At 38.4% G+C, this 12612-nt stretch overlaps 1 long non-coding RNA gene across 6 annotated transcripts in view; it reads left to right on the forward strand.

Annotated features, from left to right (window-relative positions):
- The window catches only part of LOC115496651 (uncharacterized), a 152784-nt gene that overhangs the window by 75744 nt on the left and 64428 nt on the right, over positions 1-12612 (forward strand). For 5 of the 6 annotated variants that reach the window (XR_012057526.1, XR_012057527.1, XR_012057528.1 and 2 more), the window contains 2 exons: positions 3078-5526; positions 11347-11399. This is a non-coding gene — a long non-coding RNA (uncharacterized lncRNA). The remainder of the gene's footprint in view (positions 1-3077; positions 5527-11346; positions 11400-12612) is intronic. The other variant, XR_012057529.1, reaches the window with a different exon arrangement.

A 12612-nucleotide genomic window follows, 5' to 3' on the forward strand; every position in this document is an offset into this window, starting at 1 on the left:
GCATCTGCAGGAGGCCAAATACTCCTAAGTTTGGTTTGTTCTAAGACAGAGTAAGTGTAAACCTTTTGAGATGCCAGTTGGGCAATAGGCATTTTGAACTCCATCAAGTTACAGTAATAGCACTTCTAAAACATAATCTTGGAAGTCCTATGCCTGGAAATAAAGCATTTCTCTAATATGTAACCAACCCACATTTTTTCTCAAATTTTCTCTGATGTATTTCATTGCAGTGTTTATACCATCACTCAATTTAAAAACAATAGCTTGCTGCTTATAACATAAGTGGATTTATGCTAAACAAGAAGCAAGATAGCAATATTGTCATGGTTTTCCAGTACACAAGAAGGAAATCCTAGGTGCAGGTAATAAATCAAAGCATTTTTTTGTGTTTACCTTCTCTCAGAGCTTGGTCAACAATCACCAGATCTGTGGTAACTGCAGACATTAAAAGTAATTATGTGAATCAGATAACAGAAGTTCCTGTTTTTGTTGTCCATCTTTGAAGCAATCACTTTCAGTGAAAAAATGCAGTCAGCAGTTACAAACTAGATGCTTTTAAAAGCCACCAGCTGAATTCTGCACTTCTAAGGGAGCCATCTCCTTATTTAGTGTGTTTTCTCAACAATTCTGGGACTTTTCACTTATTAAAACAGTAGTATATGTCATAAGCAGGCTAGTCTGGGTTGTCAAACAACACTGAATTAGAGCCAATTAAATCAGTGTTCCAGAATACTGTACAGCTATCCAGTGTGTGGTGGGAAATATTAAACTTGCACAGTGAGTAAAATCCTTGATCATTTGATCTTTGAGCACTTCATAGGTAGAGCTGAAGGTGAAAAGCTGTTCCTTTTATGGTTTTCTATTGTTCTGAATTTGTTTGTGCTGGAGGGGAAAAGGCTCCTGAGCAGAGTGAGGTAGTAGGTCCTATGGCTTTGCACCACCTGAAAATTTTTGTTACTAGTGGTTCTTGGTTGCTATATCACACCTTCCTGTTTGCTCTGTGGGCTTTTTAAAGCTGGGTCTGGGATTTGGTCCTTTTGTATCTATAGAAGTTTATTTTTTCTTATTAAAAATACAATGTTATTTTTGGGCCAAGAAACTTAAACATAACCAGCCATAAGAATTTCTTGCACATGTAATCATTTATAAAATTATACACACGAAGAAGAGTGTTACCTTTTGTTAAAGACTGGCAGATTGCTTTTAAAAGGTGGTGTGTGTTTCATTTTCTTTTCTTTTTTTTCTTTTCAAATGCAAGAAAAATTTTAAACCTGGCAAGGAATGAACAGGAGAAATTAAAAAGTATTCCCTGTTGCTTTAAGTTTGTCAACAGATGTGGTGATGCCAGTGTCACGTCATTAATTCCTTCTCTTTGATTTTGCAAAACATTTTTGTGGGTAGAATGTCTGTTGACCAAGTTGTTTAAATGTAACAAGGGGCATTAAATCCAACAAATTTGTTTGTTCAAAAGCAGTTTCCTGGTTTACCTTCCAGTTTTATCTTCCTTTTGTGAAGAGTACAAGGAAAGAAAGTGACCTGAGTGGCCCCAGTGTGGCCAGTGGCAGGCCATACTGTGCTGTGGGCTCCGTGTGCTCCTCTGTGTCTCACAGGGAGAAGATGATGTGCTGCAGTGAGATTGATATTAAATGTATTCATTTGATTTCCTGCAAGCAATGCTAGGCTTACAGAGTACACATGCAGCTTTCTCTGCTTCATTTATGCTTTCTTCTGCATTGTGCTCTCTCAAATCCAGTTGTGTGCGTTTCAAACAAGCACATTAAGAAAAAACTTGGGTTGTAAATACAAATGTAATTTTTAACAGTGTGAACTGGAGGCTGGAAATAGTTCACGTCTGGGAGATTAGACTTGGCTTTTTTGGTCTTTTCTGTACTGTTGCTTACTGTGTGGTCATTCTAGTTTGCAGACACATTTGGGTGGTCAGGGGCCCGAAGCTACAATATTGCAAACACACATGAGATTTACTTTATTTTTACAATTTACTTATTGGGATCCTGTAAGGAAATTTAAATGTCTGCTCCAGTGCTTTTTGCATTAAGCTAGGATTTACTCAATTCCAAATGCTTTAGTGCACAATTTTTGAGTAAAACCAGAATTTTTTCCAGAAGTGTTTTCAGTGAACTGTTATGGAGTAGCTCAATATAAAGAGGATTTTTCTGGATTTCATAACAGCTAAACAAAAAATAGCAAGTTATTTAAAAATCCTGTTAGGATTTTTGTTTTGTTTTATGTCTTTTGTTTGAAGCAAAAGTTGAAAAGACAATTTTCAAAGGCAAATGCTAATTTGAGCAGAAAACAAGTTGCTTGAGGTTATTTTTCATAATGTAGATTTTAATTCATCTATCTATAGAGCTTAACTGTTTCAAGCAAAAAAATAATTCTAACAACCCCAGTAGCAGATAAGAGGAATGTTTATACACTGCTTACCTAGTTAAAATTGTTTTTATATAAAAAGGACAATTTAAGAGCTTTCCAGCTAAGGTTTTGTATTCTTGTAACTAATAATTGCACCTTGTGTTCTACTCTTTGGAGAAGTCAAAATGAAACCTTTGCTGTTCTATGTCAGTAGTTTGAATGAGCTGATTCAGAAAGGTCGAGCTCTGCTCTGGGTACTTGGTGCTGGTGGTTGCTTAATGCTCTTGTAAAAGTGTGCAGGTCTTGGTAACACTGGCTATTGCAATTACCACTGAGCCTGGGCCAGCTTTGGTCAGATTACTCTTGCTGCCATAGTCACATGGGTAGGAAATTTTAATAGAAAAGAAATCTTAGAAGAAAAACCCTAGTTTTTCTGGAATTAATGCAATAGAAGATTTGTGTAGGAAGTTACAGAAGAGATGAAGGGTAGATCTAATTGTTCTCCCACACCATGTCAAGATTTTTCAAAAACCTTTATCCATCTCGAGGAATAACTAACAAGCAAGTAATTACATTTATTCAAGTTTGCTAGCCTACTTTCCCAGAGGCAAAGTATCATTTCCTAAATGATTTCATTCATAAATGCTTAAATGAGTAAAGTGATTTTACACAGATGCTGAAGGAGTCTATTGTCTTTCTTACAGTGCAACCTGTCAATGAGAAAGGAGAGGGTAAAGTTTCAAGCTGTCAAGAATAATTGCATTCAATCTACTTCTGGGTCTGCTCCTGTTCAATGAGACAGTTTTGCTGGCTGAAATTTTTCTTGTCTAAAGGAAGTAACGCTGTGGCTGTGAGTATCTGAGAGAAGCAAAGCCCTTTGGGAAAGGTAAGGGGTGATTTGGTGTGATTTGATGTAGCTGGAAGAAGCAGAGAGACTTTCTGAAATCCCTTGGTGGGACTGAATAGAAGGTGCATTTCTTGTCAGTAGCAGCAGTCTGGTGATCCCTCCTTAACCTGTGAATTGCTGCCCCAGATGCCTCTCCCTTGTGTGACAGCCCTGCATGGGAGATCTGTGTGTGAAGAAGTCTGGCAGAGGTGCTAAGGCACAGCACCACTGAGAATAAATGGATGAATAGCACGAATTGTCATTGAATAGTCACTGAAATACAGGGATCAATCTTTTAAAAAGGAAAAGAAAAAGAAGTAGTGTCTCTAATAAAATTGAATCCAGGTTAAGAAAAGCACTGGAACTTGATACAGTCCCCAAGTCCTCTTCCTAATCAGTTGCTTGCTGCCTTGTGTCTTCCCTTGTGCAATTTCATATATTAGTTCTCCTATTACTGTGTGATCTTCCAAGGTCAACCAGCCCTCCACACAAATTACTCAAGGAAAAGCCTTTTCTCCCGAGGAGTGCAATTCCCCCTCTGGCAGAATGGTTTCCCTGGTGGTGCTGCCAGCTGTGAGCAGATGTTCCTGGGCACAGGCTGCTGCTGGCACGATGTCCCTTGCTCTAGAGCCTCCCTCCTGCCTGGGAAGGGGGGGTGGCCTGGCAGAGGTGCCACAGCCCCACAGAACAGTCCTGAACTTCAGGAGAGGCTCAGGGGGATATCATCAGGCTGGGGTGAATATCACTTACACTTCTGGTAGATTAGGGCTGTTATGATCTAATAGCAGGAAAATGGGAAATGCTCTGCTAAGAACGAGGTGGTTGAGAGCAAGATTGTGACCTGTACAGTTGTAAGTGTTCATTTTCTGTCCTGTTATGAAAAAGACACCAATGCCTCTGAGAAACAGCACTTAATACCTGCTTAACTGCCATCAAAATAGAATTATTCAATTTCTGGGATATATATTAGGCTTTAATCCTTGAAAGTCATAATTAATAATTTTGTTAAGAGAAGAACCTTCTGACTTGTTTATTCTTGTGAGATACAAAGGTAGAAGTTTTTTTAGAAGGATTTCTTGACGGAAAAGTAGCTTGGGTGAAATCTCTTGTGTTTTAAAAGTAATCCCTTAGGAGTACAGTGTATACTTAGGCAGACATGGCAGTAGCAAAGATGAAGGATTCATAATAAAATTGAACTTTATAATTTGGATTTCAATTCATTGGAGTGCAAGTAATTCTTCTAGGACACATAATTTTTTTTAATTACCTATGTATACAGCTGTAATTTGAATCATGTCCCATCTCTTGTTTGCTCAAGACATTTTTCTTTACTCAGCAGAAATCTTATCTAAAGCAAGAAGCTACTTTTATCATGGGGGGTTCTTTTGAGTGAATTTTTTTAAACTTTAGTCATGATTTTATATTAATTTAAGAGAGTTTAAGAAGCAATTGATGACTTTTAAAACAACAACATTCCAGGGCTGGGAATTTAGCTTAAATTTATTTACAGTAAATTTCAGTCCCAGGGTTTTCTTTGTCTCAGAGAATTTCTGTCATTGCAGCTTCCTTGTCAATGATTAGCCAGAGGCCAGTGTTGTAGATGAATTTCAGCACAATATCAAAATGAATTTTCAGTTCCTTTAAAAGTTGCAGAAACAATGATACCTGCACAGCTGAGTCTCATTGTCAGAGTCCAGCAGCCAGCATGCAACCCAAGGCTTGAGTCTCCCAGAGCAAACTCACAGGTACAGATTATCTTCAAAATGTCAGTTAAAGCATATATTGTGTCATTTAGCTGTTTTAATAAATAGGGAAATCTGCTGTTCTTTCTAGTGAAGTTGTCTTTAGTTGAATTTCTCAGTGGTCTTTGAGATAGCTTCTTGCTCATGAGGCCTTGAAATCTTACCAGAAAAAGTAGCTGAGACTGGTATCACTCAATGATTCAAGAGCAGATGATAAATATGTTATAAAGGATTTCTGCAAGCTGCTAGGAAGCACAATAAAATAATGTCAGATATTGTGCTGGACTGTGCTAGTTTTGCTCTTGTGACTCTGTGTGTTATGACAAAAGGCAAAATTCAAAGTAGAAGCTGAGAGTGTGTGTTTTTTTAATAAATATTTTTCTTCTGATCTGCATCCACTGATGAAGTCCTTACCAAAGGCTTGCTTTACCTCTGTGATGGAGCCATGTTACTGCAGAAGTGACAAAAATTTTGCAGAGCGGTCTACAACAGAAAGAAATGAAGAAGTGTAAGGAATCCACTTTGGTGAGTTGGCGATGAATATAACAGCAAAAGATTATGAAATTCGTTGTTCAGTATGCTATTTTTCAGATGAAATGCTAAATATTATACCTCTCCTTGGTGCTTTGTTGCTGATTCATAAACTAACATACCTGCTGCTGAGAGGCTGATTCCGTGTCAGTTACATGAAATAATTTTCATTCTGATAACTATTAAATGCTGTGTAAGTTGCAGGATTGCACCTCAATTTTCAACTTATTTCCATAGTGCCTAGATTGTTGGGTTTTGTGATTTTACATCTGAGCTCTAGCTTAATTCTCAGGGGATCATGGCATTGTGAATGCTTCAGCGTGAGATGTATAGATGTATGATTCAACAGTTTAGCTAATAGTTACTTCTGTAACTTAATGCATTTTTATGGTTTACTGTAAAAACAGCTATTCCCTCTGGCTGCTGCCTCCCAGGCACCTATAGGACAGTGACTCATTCAATCTTGATCGCAGTATTAAAAGAAATACATTCCTTACTTTATTATGACTAATCTTCAGGAGAATCAGGCCAAAATTTTAAACACTTTACCTATCTTTCTTAGAAAATATACATGTATTTAAAGTGAAATGTGATCCCAGTAGTGGCAGTACACACAGAGCTGTGCAATATGCACAGAATTGCATCATCTCTTGGAGGTGATGCAGCTTAGTGGTCTTGTGAGGTAGGTACAGAGCTCTGAATGAAGGGTCTTTTGGACTAAAATCCATGATTATGGAATGCAGGGATGCAGTGAGCATAGGCTTTCCATTTTCTGCAATTCCATTTTTTTTTTTCTAGTAACTTACTAGGAAAAGTCTGTTTCAAATAAAGAGTGTCTGTAAGAGCATAGGGTTTCATGCTTTTAGCAAAGCCTGGGTGTGAGTCACCCTAAACAATTCCCTCAGCCTTTAGAGCTGAAGACTTAAGGGAAAAGCAAAAGCTAAAGACAAATGCTTCTGAAAATACCTTGAGGAATAGCTGAGTCTTTGTATCTTCTGCCAGATAAAACATATGCATTGAGACAGTGATGATGTTGGTAAAACAAGATGCTCAGAGGCTAATTTTGAAACCTGCTTTATGTCCTGCTGACATACTCCATCCCCAGCAGGATGCCATTCCTTCTCTTGGCAAATACAGTGAGGTTCACCCCTGCAGGAGCCCAGGGCTCTCCTGTCAGCTGGGGCCATTTCAGGTGTGGGATGTGGGAGCATGAGCCATGAACAAGCTGGGAGACAGATTTCCCTGAGTGTGCAAATATCTCAGCAGGGAGATTTCTGTCCTATAACAGACAGCCAGGCTTTTTGGTTTATATGGTTTTCCTCCCAGACCATGGCTCTTCCTGATGTCTGTTCAAGTGGGACTTTTGCACCCAGGCTCCCTGACTTGTGCATAAGTGAGAGGCTTTCTCTGGTGAGTGCAGCAGCAGCAGCCCAGGTGCCCTCTCAGATGCTGCCAGCAGTGCAAGGCACACTCCTGGAGCTGGAATACAGGTCTTTGGCCAGGGCAATTTCCTGTGGTAAACATTGGACACTGAAAGGTGATTATTTGGAAGATATCCTGAGAGCTGTAAACCCTGAAAGTCACTTGGAGAGGCGTATTTCATTTTCAGTTCATCATTTAAAGGCCTAAGATTTTTTTTTTTTTTCTTTATAATCCCCTCTTCCAATTTAAACTTTCTGGTATTCATCTGTAGATGAATCAGCTCCAACCTTATCTCAGTCCAGGAGAAAATCTGTAACAGATGCATCACACAGTAGCAAATGATTTTAGCCAAGCTACCTGGTACACTTTGCTCTCTCCTTAGCACAGTGATGTCCTAAAATGGCACCATGACTTTTGGAAGCTGAGAGAAATTTATTAAACCAAGTAGGAGCTTAACAATAAAAAAGAGATATTGCAGGCAGATAGATCCCCTCCAGAAATCCTGCTGGATAGGTGTGACTTGTAAGGTGTATTAGAACCAGAACAACAAACCAAGCAAAACTTCTAAAAACAACCACCTAGTGGAATAAGGGTACCTTTCATAATTTCAAAGAGCAGGGTCTGTTTTTATTTGTTATTTTACCCTCCTGAGCAGATGATAGAACCTTTAGAAACAGCTGTTTCAAATCAAGCTTTGCATTTCTAGGTGTGGTAAAGGATTTCATTCCTCAATCCTGCACTGGTGGATTGCATTTGTATGGGTTTACAGCTGAGCTATTTCCAAGAATCAGCCCTAACCAAACATTTCAAAATAAATTGAGCTGCCATTATGCTATGCTCCTCCAGAGAGCCTGCCATTTTCCTGGAAAGTTATAATGCTATTAATTTTTCAATAGCTAATATCATCCATAAGTAAAGCCAGTGTTAGTTGCTAGAGTGTTACAATTAGGTCCAGTACATTTTATATCTATGTGAAAGTACAAATATGTTACCCCAAATGCAGTAAATTAAAGTTTTCATTTAATTTTCTAAAGTTTTCAACAGATTTTCTGTTACCTACTTTTGTCCTTCAATTGCTTTAAACTGATGTCATAAAGTTTCATTCTTGTGATTTGCTTTAAAGGGTTTAAATATGAGTCAGTCTCTTTTCAAAATATTCATATTCCTATGAAGTGATCCCAGTTTGATATCAAAGGAAAAAGGGCTATAAATCAGTCCTTTTGTTTCAGCTTGAAACACGACTTGTACTTGTCCTACAGAGCCTGGAAAAAAACACCAATTAAATTTGCTACTCTGGAGGGCTCATGAATGTATTTCTAGTGTTTTCTGATGACTTAACAAAAAAAAAAAAAGAAAAAAAAAAACAACACAAAAAAACAACAACGAACCCAGCAAGACAGGATTTATTATGCTGTGTTAAAAGTGCTTCATGAGTGATAAAGGCAAAATTTCCAGAGAGGTCTCTAGCTGCAAGAAAAGGTGTTAGTGTAAATACATCAGGCCTTATGGACCCAGTGGGAGAAAAAGAAGAATAAATAAGAATAAATTTGAGAGGTTTGAGGGTGGAGCATCTTCTACACCAAGCCTACAGACAATTGATAGTAGTTAAGGTGTTTTCCCCAAACTAACAGAGAAGATAAATTTACTTTTGGACCAAATGATTCCCGGCTTGTATGGATTCCCTGAGAAAGGAAGCCAAAGGGTTTTTAAATAGATCTTTGGCAGCAATTTTGGAGGTTACAAACCCAAGCAAGGCGCTGGGGGCCAGGCAGGGCAGTACAGATGGGCTGTTGGTGTCCCCTGGGGCTGCTGCCAGGTCTGCTGGTGGCACCTCCGTGTCCCCGTTGGCCACAAGTTCCATGGAGGGAGAGCAGAAGGGAGGGGTGGCAGCAGCTGCTGCCCAAGATGTGGCACAAACGAGCTGTGCCTGCTTTTGTCCCAAGTCACTGCTTTACACTTAAACAATGGCCCTCAAAAGCTGTGCCAGTCGGTAAATTCTGGTTTTCCTGTGCCCCTGAGAGCTGTGCTTTGTTCACCAGAGCCCCACTGCAGATGGTCTGCTCTGCTTAGAACCTTGCCTTTAGGACAAGAACCTTCAAGAGTGTTTTGCTTGTGGGGAAGCTGTGCTGGAGCCCCTGACATGGGATGTGTGTGTGCTGGAGAGTGCTGTGAGGTGGCAGTAATGGGATTCTGTAGGTGCACTCAGTTCCAATGAGCATTGCACCCTTGGAGGACATAAAATAATACATCCCTTTCACTTTGTTGTGATTTGATCCTCTCCCAGTGCAGGTGCCCTTAACAAAATAAGAGCGAGCCTTGGATTTTACACTATCATTTAATGTCATGACATTCATCAATAATGATATGAAGACATGTACAGGTGTACACAGCTTTATTTTTAAGATAAAAGGGGAAAGCAAATAATAAACATGAATATGCAATTTTACTAAAGTAAGTTTTCTTGTGATTGATTTGTTTTCCTTTATGTGCAGTCAGACGGTTACTTGGCCACTGTGTTCTCACTAATGCTGATATAAGAACTCACACCTTCAATGAAAAAAGTTCCTTTGTAGCAAGTAATTTTGTGTTTAATTATTAAATGCCAATGTTTTTGTAAGTGATGCAAGTACTGTTTCTGTAGGAATAAGCAGTGTTATTGTGGCAGGATGGTGTTATCTGCTACTTATTCTTGATAAAGGACTTTTTTTATGCAAGTTTCAGGTATCAGCTAAAGTAGATTCAGGGTTGGGAAAACAAACAAATGTCTTAAATTTTCATTTAGAGTTGATCTCTTTTATCCACAATATGATGAAAATTTTAAGCAAGTTTCCAATTTGTGGTTTTGTCCTAAATTATTTCAGTCCCATCTTCTGAAATCCTGATTTAACACAGACCTTGCCAAAGAGATCAAGGAAAAGTATACATAAATAGTTTTCCATAGTGCTCCATTTCCTTGCTCTGCAAGGTATATTTTTTTGTTTTAATTTTAATTAACTGCATCTCAGTTGCAAATATTTGCAATGAAAATCTAATAAAGCTTGCTTGGGTTTGGTTTTCATTAACATTGCAAAACTAGGAACAAATGAATAAACATGCATAAAAGGATCATGAACTGTATTGAATGTACAAGGGATTATGTCCAAGGCTTTGAGCTCCCTTAGATTTCTGAGCTGGCCTGCTTATGGTTTGTAAATACTAGAACCTGGGACACATTTAAAGACACCATCTCAGGAAGTCAGAGGGTTATAATAATAGTAGGGAAACTTTCTTAATATTAAGAGTCTCTCCAGATTAATCTTAAAACTTTTGTCACAAATTAGATCTAAACATGGAGGAGAGAATTTGGAATGAAAGTAGGGGGCAAAGCCAAGGGATTTTCAGCCTTGTTGGCCTTTGTGACTCAGACAACCACCTCAAGTCCTGTTGAAAAGTGGTGGTCTAAGGATTATAAGGATGTAAGAATCATGGTGTCCAGAGTAAAGCCCAGGCTTTGCTTAAGTCAACCTAATTGGTTTTTTTAAAGTTTTAGTAGGGACATGCTCCTGTTTTCCCGTTGTGGCTTCATCACTGTGCTCCTTGGGAAAACCTTCACATATTTTTCTCTACTTCTGTTGCTATAGAAGTATGTTATATTTCTTTGGAAATACAGAGACTACTTGAAATCCAAGGCAGCAGCATCTTCATAGTAGCCCTGCTTAACTTTGCATCAAGAAGTCAAATGAGAATTTTTACAGCTGGCTTTGAACCTCTAAGCTTCTGTCTTTCATACTGTTTAAAGCTTCTTGGCTGTTACTGCAAACCCACTGTCCTGGATTTAGTCTTGCTGCCTTTCACAGCTGTGTTTTAACATGTTCAAGATGAGAATTTCATTATGGAACTTTCACATTTGTGGATTCTTAACACAAATTCTAATAGTGATAGAAAATTAAAGTGTGCATACCCATAGCAACAGAAATAGTACAGCCACCCTGAAATGGGATGGTTGAAAGGAATAGGGTTGAGATTGTAAAAGCAGTTTGAATACACACATGATTGCCTTTCAAGTGACTTGATGTGGTTGTGCCTGTTTTCCCTTTACAAACCTTTATGCTTTTGAATTGGCATTAATGTTAATGGCAAGCAAATTCTTAAATCACATGTGTGATTACTTACCAGAGCTGAATTTCAAATACCATGTGTTCTACTTATAGGAAAAAAGCATTACCAAATGTCAAAAAAAAAATTCAGGTGTTGATAGAATTATATTCCATGTCACAGGTACAAAGATTTTGCCCATTTCAGCCTCCTTCTCAGCACGTTCTTGTGCCTGTCCAAACAAATATATAGGTTAATACACTACAAAGAGGTTTCTATTTAATTTTGACCTCTGCAACCCTATTTGTTTATTTGCAGGGCTTCCTCTCCAATAGAAACCAAGGAGCTGTTCACTTCTACATGGCAGTCAGGTAAAGGTCAACTAAATCTGTGTTAATTTATAGGGATCCATGACTTCACTTCACTCTGCATGAAACTTGAACTTATATTGTAGAGGTACTGAGCTCTTTCCAGAATTTGTTCTGAAGACATTATGCTCAAGGAAGGACTTTCCTTGACTTTTTGGGCATTGGCTCAGTATTTTGAGCTGCTTCTGCTTCCTTCCAGTCCAATTTCTTAACCCAATTAATAAGTGCCTTAATAGCTGCATTATTGAGAAAGACACTAAATAAATGAAAATAATGGCCCTGCATTTTCCTAGGTTTTTTCCAGATATATTAATTTCAGAGGTATAATGAGATTGTAGTTAATGCCTCACTTTAAATATGTTAATTAATATATTGTGATTGCTTTAAAGAGTGTGTGAAATACCTGTTACAAGGCCAGAATGCATTTCTTTAATCCCAGGTACTTGCTTAAATTGTTTTACTCTAATCCTCTGCAGAGGTTACATGTAGTGTGCACCATGCTAAAATGATGAGACATCATGTTTGGACTCTCTCACCCAGCCCTTAGGGCTGGTTAAGGTGCAGTTACTGTAGCTCAATAATCATGAAGGTTTCCCAGTGCTAAGCACACCTCGATAACAAATTCTTCCATATGCATGAGTGCAGCGGTGGAAGGCCAGCCCAGGTGGGCACTACTAGATCAGAACAGCAGTGGGAAAACACCAGCATTGGTCATCCACATCATGTACTTTATTAAAGCCTCTCTGCATCTTGATTTGTACAGGCATTTAGCCTCAAAGCAATCAATCCTTGGCTTCCCATTCACTCAGATATTTCCCTCCATATGATCCTGGGCTTTGATTTATTTTAAACTAAAAAAATAATCTAAAAATAACATGATGTAGAAGTGACTTCATTTGGGATAAGGCTAATTTTAAAGCATAGATCATATGTCTAAGATATGCAAATGTACGAAAAATAAACAGCCCTTGCCCTCACACTCTGTGGCCGGGGGAGAAGGCATCTATTCCTTAATTTCCTGAAGGTGGCAGAACTGAAACTGAAATATATTTCCACAACTCTTTCTATGTATAAGATAGGACATTGGGAGCACTTCAACAGTATTAGCTCTTTTTGAGCGTGGTGGTGGTTTTTTGTTTGTTTTGGTTTGGTTTTTTGTTTTGGTTTTGTTTGTTTTGTTTTTGTTTGTTTGTTTTTGCTTGTTTGGTTTGGTTTG

Source organism: Taeniopygia guttata, chromosome 10, assembly GCF_048771995.1.
Source record: "Taeniopygia guttata chromosome 10, bTaeGut7.mat, whole genome shotgun sequence".
Taxonomy (NCBI): domain Eukaryota; kingdom Metazoa; phylum Chordata; class Aves; order Passeriformes; family Estrildidae; genus Taeniopygia; species Taeniopygia guttata.